The sequence below is a fragment of the Montipora capricornis genome, chromosome 10 (genome assembly GCF_036669925.1).
Source record: "Montipora capricornis isolate CH-2021 chromosome 10, ASM3666992v2, whole genome shotgun sequence".
NCBI classification, from domain to species: domain Eukaryota; kingdom Metazoa; phylum Cnidaria; class Anthozoa; order Scleractinia; family Acroporidae; genus Montipora; species Montipora capricornis.
The window spans coordinates 7,579,282-7,594,281 of record NC_090892.1 but is presented as its reverse complement, the minus strand read 5'-3'; the positions used below and the strand labels follow the sequence as shown (position 1 = coordinate 7,594,281).

At 41.0% G+C, this 15,000-nt stretch overlaps 1 protein-coding gene and 1 long non-coding RNA gene across 2 annotated transcripts in view; one reads left to right on the top strand and one right to left on the bottom strand.

Annotated features, from left to right (window-relative positions):
* The window catches only part of LOC138022335 (uncharacterized), a 230,625-nt gene that overhangs the window by 116,832 nt on the left and 98,793 nt on the right, over positions 1 to 15,000 (top strand). The window lies entirely within an intron of this gene.
* The window catches only part of LOC138022341 (uncharacterized), a 22,848-nt gene continuing 12,224 nt past the window's right edge, over positions 4,377 to 15,000 (bottom strand). Inside the window, exon 3 of the long non-coding RNA XR_011126562.1 lies at positions 4,377 to 4,561. This is a non-coding gene — a long non-coding RNA (uncharacterized lncRNA). The remainder of the gene's footprint in view (positions 4,562 to 15,000) is intronic.

The window sequence follows — 15,000 nt, the reverse complement described above, 5'->3', positions numbered from 1 at the left end:
CTCATTGTTAATGTGTTCACCTTTGGAGAGCTTTATTGCTCATTTTGATGGTTTGGAAGTTTTATCGCAAGTTAATATTTATAAATATAAACTTCCAATTACTTCAGCAATGCTTTTGGTCCTCGAGAAAATTACCGATCCATTCAAGAAAAACGACTTGAAAACTTTTCAATGATTTTCAGGTCACTCGGCCTTAAATTGAGGATCAAATTTCGGTCATTTTAGATGGTTTTGAGTTTTAAAACAAGTTAACATTCATGAATAGAAATTTCTATTTCTAAGTACTTCAACAATGCTTTTGGTCCTCGAGAAAATTACCCACCTATTCAAGAAAATTCTGGATCCTCCCCAGAAAATCATTGAAAAGTCTTCTGGTCGTAGTCTAGTGGTGTTTGCAGGGCCGACGGACTCTTCTAGAGCAGGGGATGGGGGGTATCCCCCGTCGGAGAGTTTTAAAAGGCAAGCATTCGAATTGTAAATTTCTGGCATTCCCAGGGTGATCCTATGTCAATATCTGTGAAATTGTTGGTTCTTTGCTTTCTCAAGAGGAAGACCCTGCAGCTTTCCAAACGCGTTCTGTGATTGGAGAGCGAAGCAATAGATGATACAAAAGAAATAATGCACCTACAATTGTAGCCCTGATAGCAAAAGAAGTTACAGGTCATGGGGACCAATGAAAACTACTGGATTACTCCTCAAAGAAGGACTATGTTTAGGTAAGCGGTGTTTGGACATCAAATTTTTATCAGAAACCGCACGTGTATAAACTTTTTTCATTTCCGATAAGGGGGTTCAGGACCGAAACATTAAAATTACCCATGAATGCCCCTTCCCCATCCAGGATTTGTTAAAAATGACTGAATAGACTCCATCTAATAGCTTGACCGTTGATTTGATAATCGCAACTTGTTGCTGTTGCGCTCTTGACACACATGTAAGGATAAAAGGCATAAATTTGAATTAATTACTTGTAATATTTAAAACGCTAGTTAAAGAAAGCATATGTTCTTGGTTGCTAATGAATATAAGGCATTACAATAGTTCAATTCTTTAAAACTAGCAAAACGGAAACGTTCGTGATGAAAACCCCAGCTTTATGAAACGGGTCATCCGCGATTCCAATTCCAACCGGGATCGAGGTTGAATTTTGCCCACAAAAAGGGTTTTAACAAAAAACAAAGGTCTTAACAATGATAGTTTAATATGCTGAAGAAAACCAACATGTGAAGTAAGCCTAAACTTTTCTTTTTCTATGAGTTAAACGAAAACTGCAATTTAAGTTTACACTAATTGCTTTCTCCTAATGTCGAACGCAATTTCTAAATTTGGGTATCCTGTGCATAGGGTAAGCCCACTGCAAATTTCGTTCGTCTGCTTTTTTCAGCGCCATCTTGAATTACGTCATACGTGCATTGATACGTCATATGCGCAAATGACGATCGCGCACCTTATGATTGTTTCTTCCTATAAGATTGTTTCTTTCCATACCCTTCTCCTTTGCTTGCAAAGCGACTGTCGAGCGCAATTCAATAATACGAGGTGGGGGGCGCGGTGGCCTCGTGGTTAGTGTGCTCGACTCCGGATCGAGTTGTCCTGGTTCGGGGCCTGGCCGGGGACATTGTGTTGTGTTCTTGGGCAAGACACTTTACTCTCATGCACGGTGCTTCTCTCCACCCAGGTGTATAAATGGGTACCGGCGTAATGCTGGGGGTAACCCTGCGATGGACTTTCATCCCATCCAGGGGGGAGCATAAATACTCCTAGTCGCTTCATGCTACGGAAACCGGAGATAAGCGCCGGCCTTAATGGGCCTTCAGGCTCGTAACAGAGACTTTACCTAGGATTAGCTCATTGGGCTTTGAACAATTGGGCCCTAATGTCTTTGTTTATATGATTTGCTGTTAAGGGTTTCTGTCATTTATCCAGTTACCACTTTCTCGCTATTTTTTTTAAATTTGTCATTCAATGCCCGAGGTAACTCAAAGAGGACTGTAAGCGTGGTTCACATATGCGCAGAAAAAGAAAATGCGGATGAAATGTAATGCAATAGGCGTGTGAACTACCGCCGGTACTGACCCAAACGCAAAAGCATATTTTTATTTTTATTCGGTACAAGTTGAAACCAAGATGTGTCGGTCAACACTCACGGCCATCCCTCAAAATGACATTGGGCTTTTGGGAACAATTATACGACGCAATATCCCATCTTAATATGACAAGCTTACCACTGTAAAAAAATGAAAACAGGGAGAATTGGAGCTTTAGTTCAACAAGAAATAGTGTTTCTAAGCTAAGCCGCGCTGATCTACAATATTTAGGTATAAAAACCAGAACTGCAATGAAAAAACCATCGATTTGGGTTCAACTCTTTGCCTCGCCTAATCTGAATCTTCTCTGCATATTTAAAATGTTTGTCTCTTTGAAGCAGATTTGAAGTCTAAAGTAGATTGAACGTCGTGTGAGTTGATTAAAAAGGGAAATGTCGGTTTGAGGGATGGCCACGAGTGTTGACCGATGGTCCAGGAGTTAGCGCCGCCCGGCATTTTAAAAAGTGAATCAAACCGCGCCTACGAATGTTACCTTCCACGCGTTTGCGTTTTAAGCAGCGCTTTCACTCGTCTATTTCATGATTTTTCGTTAAGAACTTTTGTTATTTATCTAGTTACCACTTTCTTGCTAATCTTTTTGCCGCATTTTGTACAGCCGCTTTTCTTTTTAATTAATCTTTAAAAATTATATATTTTTAGTTATATTATCTATCCGTATTTGTCATGTAGTAATGTCTCGAAGATATTAGCTCTTGTAACTGCTCTGAAATTGAGATTTAATAGAATTTACTAATTTTTTTTCTGAAGCATCTCAGCGGGGCCGGAATCCCAAATCCTTGAATCTGATTGGCTAATAACGAGCTCTTGGTCGGTCCATCGTTTTTCCATTCGGACCAGTTGCCCGGTCCGGAATTCGCGGGAAATCTTAAAGTTTTTTTTTTTGCACTACGACGGGACGAAGCGTTGAATTTTACCTCTTAAAATGCACGTTTTCTCTTGCTAAAGGTTGCAAAGAGAAGAAAAACATCAGCATTGGAATAAAAGGCCTGGTTCTTCTTCAAAAAGGCGAGTATTCACATGATTTTGCTAAATACACCTTGCTGGTCTGCTGTTTTTCGAGTTGTTGGTTTTCGCGTGAACTGTTGACATGCCGTTGAACTTAAAACAACTTACACTGCACTGTAGTCTCTTGCAACTCAGTATTTTTTTTTGACATCCGTTATTTTCTTTGGAGTTCTATTTTATAATCTCGATTTTTTTTTGCCTTATTTAAGAAAATACGGTCTTGTAGCTAAAATAGTCATACAAACAAATCGCAACGCTGAGGAGTTTGCATGACTTAATGTCTTCTAAATTTTGCACTGATTTGTGAACGACTTGGCGGAGAACAAATTTAAGTTTCCCCTATCCCCTCTAATAGAGAACAAATCAAACACAACTTGTCACTTGTTAAAGAGGGGAACTGACTTCTGCAATACTTCTGTAATACAAAATGTCAGTACTAGAATCAAATCAAATCCCCAGGGACTGGGAAACGAGTAAACGATTGGCGAGGAAATCCTCGACGTAGCCAACCTTAGCAGTCTGACTGCCACCTGCCACGTCGTTCCCAGCATCTATCGGGGAATTGAGCGTTAGCCGCTGAAGTTGCCCCTCCCGCTCTAAATGAATGCAAACTAAAAATATTCGTAGTAGGTACAAACTTACCTAGAAGGCCAACTATAGATTCTCGGGCACGAGTATAGCTAAGCGGTTTCACTTTCTCAATAACTTTATACCCAGAACTGACCTTAACTAAGGGCTTGAACAAATAATCTGATGTCTTGTGTGATGTATTAAGGCCTGCTAAAGCCATGTATCTTTCCAAATTAAGAACAGGACAAGACACTTTTCCAGATCTGCTGATTACTACTTCATTACCTTTTCGACATTGATCGGTCTTACCCTTGGTCACTTTGACAGTTAAGTGAGTTTCACTAATACTGATGTCGTGGATTGCAAGGGCTGCAAGCTTATTAAAACGAAAGAACCCTGCGAACACCAGTAAGGCCATAGAAATATCCCTACGTATTGGTAGCTCCCTAGAATGCTCGTATTCAGTACAACATGCTGTAAGAGCTTCAGGAGAAATGGATGATTTCTTTGCTACAGGTTTAGCACTTTGACGTTTAGCTACCTCTAGTACATTTCTAAAGAAAGGGCTAACCATAGGGTTAGAAACCCCAGCAATGTTGTGAACCCATTTTAAAGCGCAAAAACAAGTTTAGATCACGGAGGCAGACACATACAAAGCGGCATCGGTAGCAGCAACTGGGAAAACAACTAAATTATTGTCGCGTACGAAGTTAATCCAACGATGTAAAGAACTAGTGTGGTTAACAACTGTTCCACAAGCTTTTCAAGAAAAGACTGTTTTAACACTTCAAACAAACGGGTGAGATGATTGTTTCCGCGGCCGCATCCTGTGCGGTCTTGAAGCTCCTTCCACGGGCCTTGATCAAAAAGGTTTAAACCTGTGAGAGACAGAGAGACTGTGCGTCATAAAAACAAATATGAGATTGAAGACATATCCGACGCTAACATGCTACTATGAATCTTATAACACTACCTTTGAGTGTAATGAACGATATTCAAGGGTCTGGTGTTCAAAACCACCAGTGGGTTCCTTCATAAACCACCTGCGGTTTTTTATTTTCTTGCGTCCTGTGGGCTGCAATTCGCTCCTGCCGTAGACGGTTAAGTTAAGAATTTATTTAACCTCGAATGCAATGTTCACACAAACCTTCTGTTGACAAGCAAAAACCTCTGTCACCGCTTCCCGGGCGAATATACTGCCAGTTTATGTACAAAGCTGTAAGTTTGAATTCGAGACGTTTACCACGGAACATAGAATTATAAGTCCTGCCCCTTGTCGTGGCGGCCGAGCTGAATTCTGGAACTCCAGCCCAGTCCAAAACACGTTTAGCTAAATGAACCCCATCTGGACATACACAGGGCCAAAACAAAGCTCCTTTCCACAGGAGTATTATTAAAGCCCTTTCTGCTTTGCAAAGCTTAAGGTGGCGCCATACCCTAATTATCTGGCTTGGTGGGGGTACCAGCCAGTTGTTTTCCATCTGCCAATTTTGTGTAAAAGCATCCAAGCCCTCGGAGCCAGGATTCCAGAAGCGGGAATTAAATCTACGACATTTGGCGTTATACCAAGTTGCGAACCTGTCAACTGTAAAAGGGCCCCATAGAGTGCTGATCCACCGAAAAATGTCTGGACTCATACCCCAATCATCAACGTCTGTAAGTTTGCTGAGGTAATCAGCCAACTTGTTCTGCTCCCGGGGTACCCACACCCGGACAACCACAACGTGACTTTCAGCACACAAATAGGCAATGTCTTAAATCAATCCTCTGTCGATAACACGAACGATGTTCTGGTTGTCAGTATGCCATTGTACTTCATGTCCCTAAGGCTATGTCCAATGGACAATAACACGTTGTGTACAGCTTTCACTCTCGCCAAGTAGAGCTCCTTCCCCTTTCATTAGTTTGCCATTGTCCCGGACAGACCAAATTGTGTTTTGCGGAAACTACGTAACCGCCAAAGCCCTGCTCTGATGCATCTCAATTAACCACGGAATCAAAAACACGAGGCTCGTCGAACAGCTTCTTGCCATTTAACTGACCCACATTTTTATCCCAGAGTTGTAGCTCTTCTCTAACCTTTGAAGAGCAAGGAATAATGGCGTCCCACGATTGCCTAGTCTCTATCGCGAAATACATGTGTCTGGTGTACAAATAAATGGCCGAACCAGTGGGTTTTGACATGGATATAATGCGGCCGGTAACCTGGGCTAGGAGTTTGGCTGAAACGTTGTCAGTTCTTTCCAGAACTGATGAAAGGGCTTCCTTTAATTTTGACAACCTTTTTTACAGTTACGTACAAACGGTTTTCTGACATATTGAAAACGTGACCCAGCCAGGTCTGGGTAAGGGATGGTTCCAAAGCATACTTATTTTCGCTGAGAACAAAGCCCAATCGGCCAAGATTTTCTTTGACTGCTTTGGCATCAACAGTAGTAGACTCTTTGGAAGAATTGCCGCCTAGACCATCGTCCAAAAACAAGAAAATTCTCTTACCTGAACCCCTCCAATGACTTAGCAGAGGTTTCAAGAGTTTGGTGAATATATAAGGCACGGTGGACAGACCAAACAGTAACACGTTAAAAACAAAATGAGTCGCAGTACCTCGATAGGACCATTGGAATCCACGGTACGTTCGATGACTTTGAAAAATTTCAACGTGATGATAAGCACTCTTGATATCGAATGTATACAGATAATAACCCTTCCCTAGTAGATCCTGGGCTGTGGTTATGTCTTCGCATTTGAAATTAATAAAAAGGTGGAGGGTTAACATCCTGTAAATCAAGTACCAATCGCCTTTTCCCATCGTCCCGAGTTGACACAGTGAGAGGATTTACTACCCATGGCTGGCTTTCAACGACGAAATTACCCTGGGTGGCTAAGAGATCATTTAAGGCCTCCGTGACGAAGTCGTTATTGTCTAAGGCAGATTTGTTATTGCGCAAAACGCAAGACTCCGGAATACTGTGTAATGGTAATTTGTAACCCTCTTTAATTGCACTCAGAACCGCTTCAGTGGGCTCTAGTTCTTTCCAAGCTCAAACATTTGTTTTAAGCCTCCCTCGAACGCTGTCTGGACGGCATTCCCGCTCTAGAAAATCTGCCTTCTCAAAGGGTCTATTATCTATTTCAGAAACATGCTCCAAGGCATCATTGCTCCCCGATTGGGATTCGTTATCACACAAATCAATAAAATGATGACATAACTTCTTTCCGTCTGGTTGCGTCTGTTCAACGACCAACAAAGGACAATCATTTCGCCAATGGCATGGTTTACCACAGTTGAAGCACGTGCCACGTTTCTGGCCAAGACCGCCTACAAATGGACCGATATTTCTTGTGGGACCCACGGACTGTGAAAAACGGAATGTGTAATTCCCTGATGGGAAAGCGAACGAGCTTTGTAATGGCGAAATGGCTGTGCTTCCCACTGCTTTCGTAGACTTGAATGAACAGGAGCGAGCCTTCGCAGCCTTGGAGGCGCGCGTTTCGGCAAGTTTTCTCTGAGCGTCTTTTTGGCCGTTTTCATTTTCTTGGCGTCCTGGTCGTTATCGGCGATTTCGTTGCCTATGTATTCGCCGACAGTTTTCCAGCCATACTCAGATTTGTCTGCTATTAGATTGAGCTTTTGGCGTCGATCATTAAGCTCAATACCTTCATTCAGTTTAGCGATACATGCGTCCTGTTTTCCGCTGTTGACGGCGTCTTTGGCTTCACTGACCACGGAATTCACCTGCTGGTTGTGTTTGAATTGTTGTTCGTGCCCTTTCTTTTTGAATGTACGTGGTTCCGTAAGGCGGATCTTTTTTAATTCACTCATTTGGGTGTTGGAGGCCTTTTCCAGCTGTCTTTTCATTGAGTCTAGCTTGTTGTCGATGATTGAAGAGAGCTTTTCAAGCATGCTGGACTGCTGCCGGTCAAGTTCGGCTTAAAAGGCTGGATCCATCTGTTTGGAATTCTGGAAAAAAACGTTGCGTCCTAAATACAGAATCTGAAGACAGATAGGCCATTTTACAGTTGTTTGCTCTGCGACGTAGCCTATGAATGGCTGCGAGGCTGCCGGTGACCTTGCATTGATACAGCCCCGACTGCTTTTATCATGCAAATTGTGTTGTTGTAATTCTAATTAGTCCGTATTAACATTACAAAAGCACGGAGGTTTGTATCCAAACAGGGTCACCCGCAGCCTCGCTTCCATTCGTAGGCCAGGTAACTTAGCTGCAACTGTAAAATGGTCTATTGGCCCTTAGGTGTTGAGTACTGTGAACTAGGCTAACGTGAAAAAACTTGAGTTGAAACAAATCTCGAAACGAGAGCAAGTTGGCAGCAAGGTCAGCATAGAATGGCTCGATGCTGCAAAATCCCGCCCTTATAGTACTTGCATCGCCATAGAAACTGTCAAAAACCGGCGAACCGTGAAAACAACGATTTGCTGCTATTCTTCGAACCGCAGCAAATAACAAATACTTGAAATAATAAGATATGAAGGCAGAGACTGAAATGTTTGAGTATTTTTCACTAAATTCTTTCCTTCTGTTTTACGATCTTTCGTTTCATTTTAAACAAGACAAAGCATTTTTATACGTAAAACATTATTCGCCTGTTTATACAGTTTTTCCCTAAACGGACTGACCTAAGCCGGAGAATAGCATATATGTATGTATGTATGTATGTATGTATGAAATCGCACGTTAGATTGACGAGAGCAGAACTGAGCTGTGTGTAAGAAAGGGATCTGTCTCGTATAGTCTAGGGACGACATTTCTCTCCCTCACTGCCCACCGGGAGGAAGGTGTCTGAAGGCAGCGAAGGACCAACCACGTCCGAAAGAGATGCGCCGGTCGAAATCCCGGGCTCGATCGTCAGGTACGACCCTCTGGCGCGATGTCCAGAGATACTGCGACTGGATCCCCTTCTCTCTTGTTCAAAAATTTTGTCAGCGCATGCGTAAATGTTCTGGCTCTCCGATACATATACCAACAAAAGATGTTGTTTTTTTACAAGGTATGACACATTTCCGTTGATTCTACAAGCATAAACGTAACGTATGAACCGTGTCTAGTCTTCTCGCATAGGACACAGCCATGATAGATCATCCCGTCGTTTATTTAGAATATTTAGCCTGGCGCTCGAGGCTTGGAAGAATAAAGAAGAGGAAATTGAAAAATTTTGACGATAGCATCAACGCTTTTGTCTTTGAGCCTAATTTAATTATAATAGCAATATCTTTCACTAATTCTGTAAATTTGTTTTCGCGCTTGTTCACCGTTTTTATCACATTCATTCATTATGTTCCATTCACTTGTCAAGGATTGAAGTCAGAACTTGGGACAGTTTTCTCGCCAGGTATTTTCAGTTCGAAATTTATCAAAAGGAGTTTATATCACTTAAAAATCATCATTCAAGAGTATGGTTATTATAACGGCGATGCGTGATAGGCATGAGCTTGTTGCGATTCCCTATGGATCTCTCCAAAGCGTTACATCAAGTGTACTTCAGTATCCACCTCTTCTCTCCAAGCTTAAAGCTTACGGTCGTGCTTGAACTCGCGCGGAACCACACAAGGCCGCCCATTTTCAACACCTTGACATTGACATTTTGAATGGCGAAAGGTTATTTGCAAAGTAGACGGAATGAAGAATTTAAAGAGATGCTTACAAGCTCCCCCGCCTCTCCTCGACCCAAGCCCCTACTCATTTTTTGCTCTCATTTTTTCTCTTTCCCTACTATCTGGGAGCCTGAAACAGGCTACAGCTGGGGAAGCGTCTGGTCTTAGGACCAACGCTATTTAACATTTTTATCAACGATCTCTTCTTCCACGTTGGGAGGACCAAGCTTTACAGTTATGCAGAAGACAATCAGCTTTATTACTCCCATAGTTTTCTAAAAATCTATTTTAGCTATTTTACAAGTTCTCGTTTTCAATGCCGCGCATAGTTAAAATTTCAATACGTCATTACAACTGGCCAATCAGGTGCCTCTGTAAAAATAGCTGCGCAGCTAAAATTAGGTTTTTTAACTATCATAATTGGAAGAGGGACATGTATGGGCGATCCGTTTTCTTACCGTTTTCCTCTCTTGGTGAAATTGAAAACAAAGAGCCTTGGGGATTAATTAGTATAAATCTCTGACTTTTATAAGCGTTGTTTGTTTTCGGGTTTATGAACTGGCAATTACTACAGAAAAAAAAAATCTGATACAGTGATTGCCTTTCAGAAAACCAGAACAAAAGTTATATAGAATTTGCACTGCGGTTGTGGTGAAAATTGGGGCTCTGATAACAGTAAGGTTAAAGAGTTTTTAGTTTAGATACTAAACATGAGAGTAATAAGATTATTTTCTTGATGGGCGATTTACCAGGGTTTGCTTCATTTCATCACGTTTCCCTGTTGGGATACGTCAAAGTGAGATAGGGCACCATCTTTCTGTCCCTTGAGATAAAACCTCCAACGCGCCAGTTGTTGTTCCATCACATAATGACCAAAAAAATAGAACAACTGTTTCTTGATGTCATTGTTGTAAGTAAGCAATTGTATACCTTGCTGATGGTGGTTTTGCACATACTGATCTATATAAGCTTTGACGCTGTGAACTAAATCTGGCGGATTTGTGGGTAGGAAGTAAGCTCGGGCAATTACCCTGTAATTACCGTTTAACTTCGCCAGCATGCTATTAACAGAGTCTCCCTTCGTCTTGAGATTTTCTATCTGGTCCGTGATCTGGTTCCGATTGGAGTGGATTACAAGGGGCTTATTACCTTGGTTTTCAGCAGTTGCTACGAAAATGTCGCATCCAGTCAGCGGAGCGGTGAAAAACCAAGGAGCCCTGTCTGGATCCAGAATCATGTAAGTATCCTCGGTCTGGGCGAACGGGAGAATTACTGCTTGGTATTTTGGCGTGTTGGCAAACACTGTGCCGCCTGGTGTCTTTTCACTTTTGTCCTTTGAAATCACATGCAATGAAACGATCCCCCTTAACTCATCCCACGGGAGTCCTACAACATAACACGTTTTCTCGAAATCGCAACGGTGGTATCCATAGTCTGTTCTTAGACATTTCATGTCCAATTTCGTGCATGTTGGTGAAAGAAACCAATATTCCCTGTCTGGAATAGGTTTGCCTTCTTGAATGAGGTTCTCAAGCGCATCCTCTGTGTTTCTAACCGTCACTCTGGGTGTAGTGAGCTCAATCATTTTCGTATGCGCATAAACATCTTTTTGGCTGTGGACCAGCGTAAGCACGAGAACGACCGAACTCAAAAAATTCTTCATCCTGCAACTCGAGGTGAGATATCTGCCCAGAAAGCGAAGACCAACCGATTCAAGCTGTGCGTTTGATAAGGGATGTTGTTGTATATGGATATCTTAAGCTTGTCTTTTTATTGGTAAGGTTGCTGGTACAATTATAATTTATTGATATGGTTCACAATGATTACAACATATTTTAAAATATGACGTCAACTTTGGTGAATTCAGGGTCCCGGAAAAAATGTAGCTTTTACCGGCAATGGTTTCTAATTTGCTTGTCATTGTTTAATGTGTTCATCCCTGGATAGCTTTATTGTTCATTTTGATGGTTTTGAAGTTTTAACACAAGTTAATATTTATGAATACAAATTTCTATTTCTAAATACTTCAACAATGCTTTTGGTCCTCGAGAAAATTTTGGGAACCATATATGTCGAAGATGTCATCTTGGCGATAGACCCGGGTAAACAGCCGCAGAACGCGTTTTGTCGCATTTCAGTAATTCAGTTGAAGTGTGGTAAAATCTTTATTTTACAAGGGTTGCACTTAATAGACAAAGGCTAATAAACTTGTGGACCATTTCAACGACTTTCAGGTCACTCACACTAAAGGCTCAAATTTCGGTCGTTTTGAACAACCTGTTGACTCTATTAAGAAACTTTTAAGAAGCTTTAACTTCACCAAGGGTTGTGAAATGTATTAACTACATAATACAGCAATAATTTGTTTTGCGTGATACTTTTTTTTCCATTCTACACTACAATTGATCTCTGTATTTTCGTTTTCAAACCACACTTCGCGTGAACAAAAGGAATAAGAAAAAAGGTAATTTAATCTGTTGATTGGTTGAATCAGCGGAGCCAGTGCCATAAAAGAAAATAAAAGATTTTACGATGCCCTGAAAGAAAGCTTAATTAAGGAATGCTACAAAACAATAGGCCGTTTTTGGTGGAGTGAGCCGTTTGACTTTTGAAAGGTTGGGAGGAAATTCCCCTTTGACAAAAAAAAAAAAAGGAAAGGAGTTTGAAAAACACTAACACATGTAGTCTCTAGATTGCCCTGGTCCGCCCTGCAGACATTAAATCGACAAAAGACAAGCATCTATCTAAACTAATCAGGTAAGGACTGTAAACCGTAGGGCCCGTCTAACAAGCCTTGTTGATCAGCTCTGTGGGACGTTAAAGATTCCACACACTATTCGAAAAGTGAGCAGAAAACGGAGTTCCCGATGTTAGATTCTGATCTGATCGTGGTCGACAAGTTTATTCGCCTTTGTCTATAAAGTGCAACCCTTGTAAAATAAAGATTTTACCACACTTCAACTGAATTACTGAAATGCGACAAAACACGTTCCGCTATATTCCCGGGCCTATCGCAAAGATGACATCATCGACATATATGGTTCTCAAAAATGAAACTGGACAGAAGAACCAACTCGCTGGCCAATAAAACGTGATACAGAGAAAGTGTTTGCTTTTCATATTCACCGAGATAACAGCCGTGGGAAGAGACGACGCTTATACAGCGAAGATAATTTTGGGTTTTGGAACGTACTCTGATCATTAGGTTAAATTTAGGCTCTTAAAATGGTTGCAACAAGTAAGGAAATAAAACTAAAACCTTCTTTAAATACCCTTCCTCTTTCACACTTAATAAATTATTAATTAGGTTAAGAAGTAGTTTGTAAAATATTTCATCTTGGAAAAAAAGTGGTAAATTCGCGACTGATTAGTTCGTATAGCTTACTATGAATCATACGCTCAATGTTGCCGTCGCATAAGCCTGATTTATATCAGATTCTGCAATGACCATGTTCGTAAATTTTTATCAGCCTCTTGTTCTTAGTAGTGCACGTGCCTATTTCAGCCCTAAATAAATAATCTGAAGTCTAGTTATTTAATAGTAATATCAGCAGTAATATCACTAGCAACCTTTGTGGTTTCTTTTTGGTGTTGACAGAAGAATCCACCTTACAAGAAGGGATTTCTGCCCACGAACGAAAACATTCACTAATTAGCAGGTAATTCAGTGGGGCAATATTAGGGCCGTTTATACGAGAGAAAATAAGCCGCAGCTTACTCTGGCCGCGGATTGCATAAGACGCGAACACCCCGTGTAAATGGTACAAAATCTGCGTTCACGGCTTTCTCAAGCCGCGGCTTATCCTGGCCGGGGAGTGTATACTCGTATAAATAGTTCCTTTCCCGTATTATGTACGCCGTGGCCAGAGTAAGCTGCGGCTTATTTTCTTTCGTATAAACGGCCCTATTGTGTGTTTGGGTGCTGAGTTGAGGAAAAATCATAGCTAAAAGTTAGGGTCACTCTGTAAAATGAGAAAGAGAAATTAATTTTACGAATCAAACTCTCAACCTCAAGACAAGGTTAACAAACAAAACAACTCGACTCTGTAAGGGGATTCTTGCAGCAACACCATAACCATGCCACAAAGGTTGCTAGTCTACCTCTGATTCTAACTTCAAACAACAAGGAAAGACTGAAAAAGAAAAGCCAGCTCACTGGCCATTATACAGAGAAAGTCTTCGCCGAGTTCATATTTACCGACATGACGCTTATGTAGCCGAGATAATTTTGCGATTTGGAGCGTACTCGAGCTGCCTCTGGTTACTAAGATGAATTTATGTAAAGTGGTTGCAACAGGTAAGAAAAACTACAGAAAACTAAAATTCGTTCTCAAGCATCCTCCCTCTTAGCACTTAATGAATTATGTACTAGGTTGAGTTGTAACTTAAAATTTCATTAACAATTGAGGCGCAGCCAGGGTAAGACATATTAAAATACAATAAAAACGTTCTCTGGCTAATAGTTTTAAAAAGGAACATAAGCTTTCGGCTGTCGATCTCCAGCCTTCCACGGATAAAACATGAAATGTAAATTAATGAAATATACGCAAAAAAGGCGAGAAAAATCATCTTGTAAAACGTGAATTAGTTTTTATATTACCTTTCTATGTCAATCACACGCTCAGTGTTGCTTCGCATCAGCCTGCGTAACTTTTTATCAGAATCCCCGATAACCCCGTTCGAATATTGTTATCAGCCTTTAATTTACTTTAGCAGTTCCTGTATTCATCCCATAAAATATATGAGGATGGAACAAAATATTTGACATGCATGGTGGGTGGTTAATTGAGTTTCTTGTGGCAATTGTCATCAATTTCCTCCCATGATCCTGATCCAAGCGTGGCAAAAATCACTCAGGATCTTTGAACTGAGGAGAAAATGTTGCCTTTGTAATAACATTGACTTTGATTCAAGTCTTCTTAGATAAACAATATAAAGTGTAGGCCCCGTCTCACAACCCTTGTTCATAAACTCTGTTGGACGTTTAAAGATCCCACAGCAGGCCACGGCAAAGTTCCCGGTGTTGTGGGTCTGAACTTCATTCTGAGGGCCACAAGTTTATTAGTGTTGTAACAATATAAGGTGCTACGCTCATGAAATTTTATCACTAACCTTATTGGCCGGCTCTACGTATAGGAATATAATTGTTAAGACAAGGCTGGGTCGAATGAGAGAGGGTAAATGGTACAAAAACCTAATATTTTGTCTCGATGTAAAACGATAAGTAAAAACCACTGAGTCTTAACATTTAATGGGTTGAGGTAAACGTCATCGGGCGCATAGAAGTTTATAAGTTTTAGCCTTTGTGTAAGTTATGTGTAATCTCTGAGTGAACTTTACCAGTCATATACCATATCTACAGAGAGGCGATCTTCTCATCAAACGAACAGTTGAATCTGTGGTAGCCACTGAAGCAGATCTCCACCACAACGTTCAACATAAAGAGAGTTTTATGTTTCGTCTTTGTGTGGTAGTGCACTACACACTATGTCACCGGGTTGTAAGAGTCTAAGTAAGAGTGTAAGAGTCTCTGTGGTGACAGTAGGCCCGCAGTGCGTGCATACGTCACGAAAATAAACAGGTCTGTTGGAAGCGTGCTTGAAACAAAATGAGCCCAAAAATCGGCAAGAAATTTGTGACGCTGATGAATAATAAAGCAGCTGCTATTTCCAAAACGATGGAATTACCTGGTGATAAATAACCTCG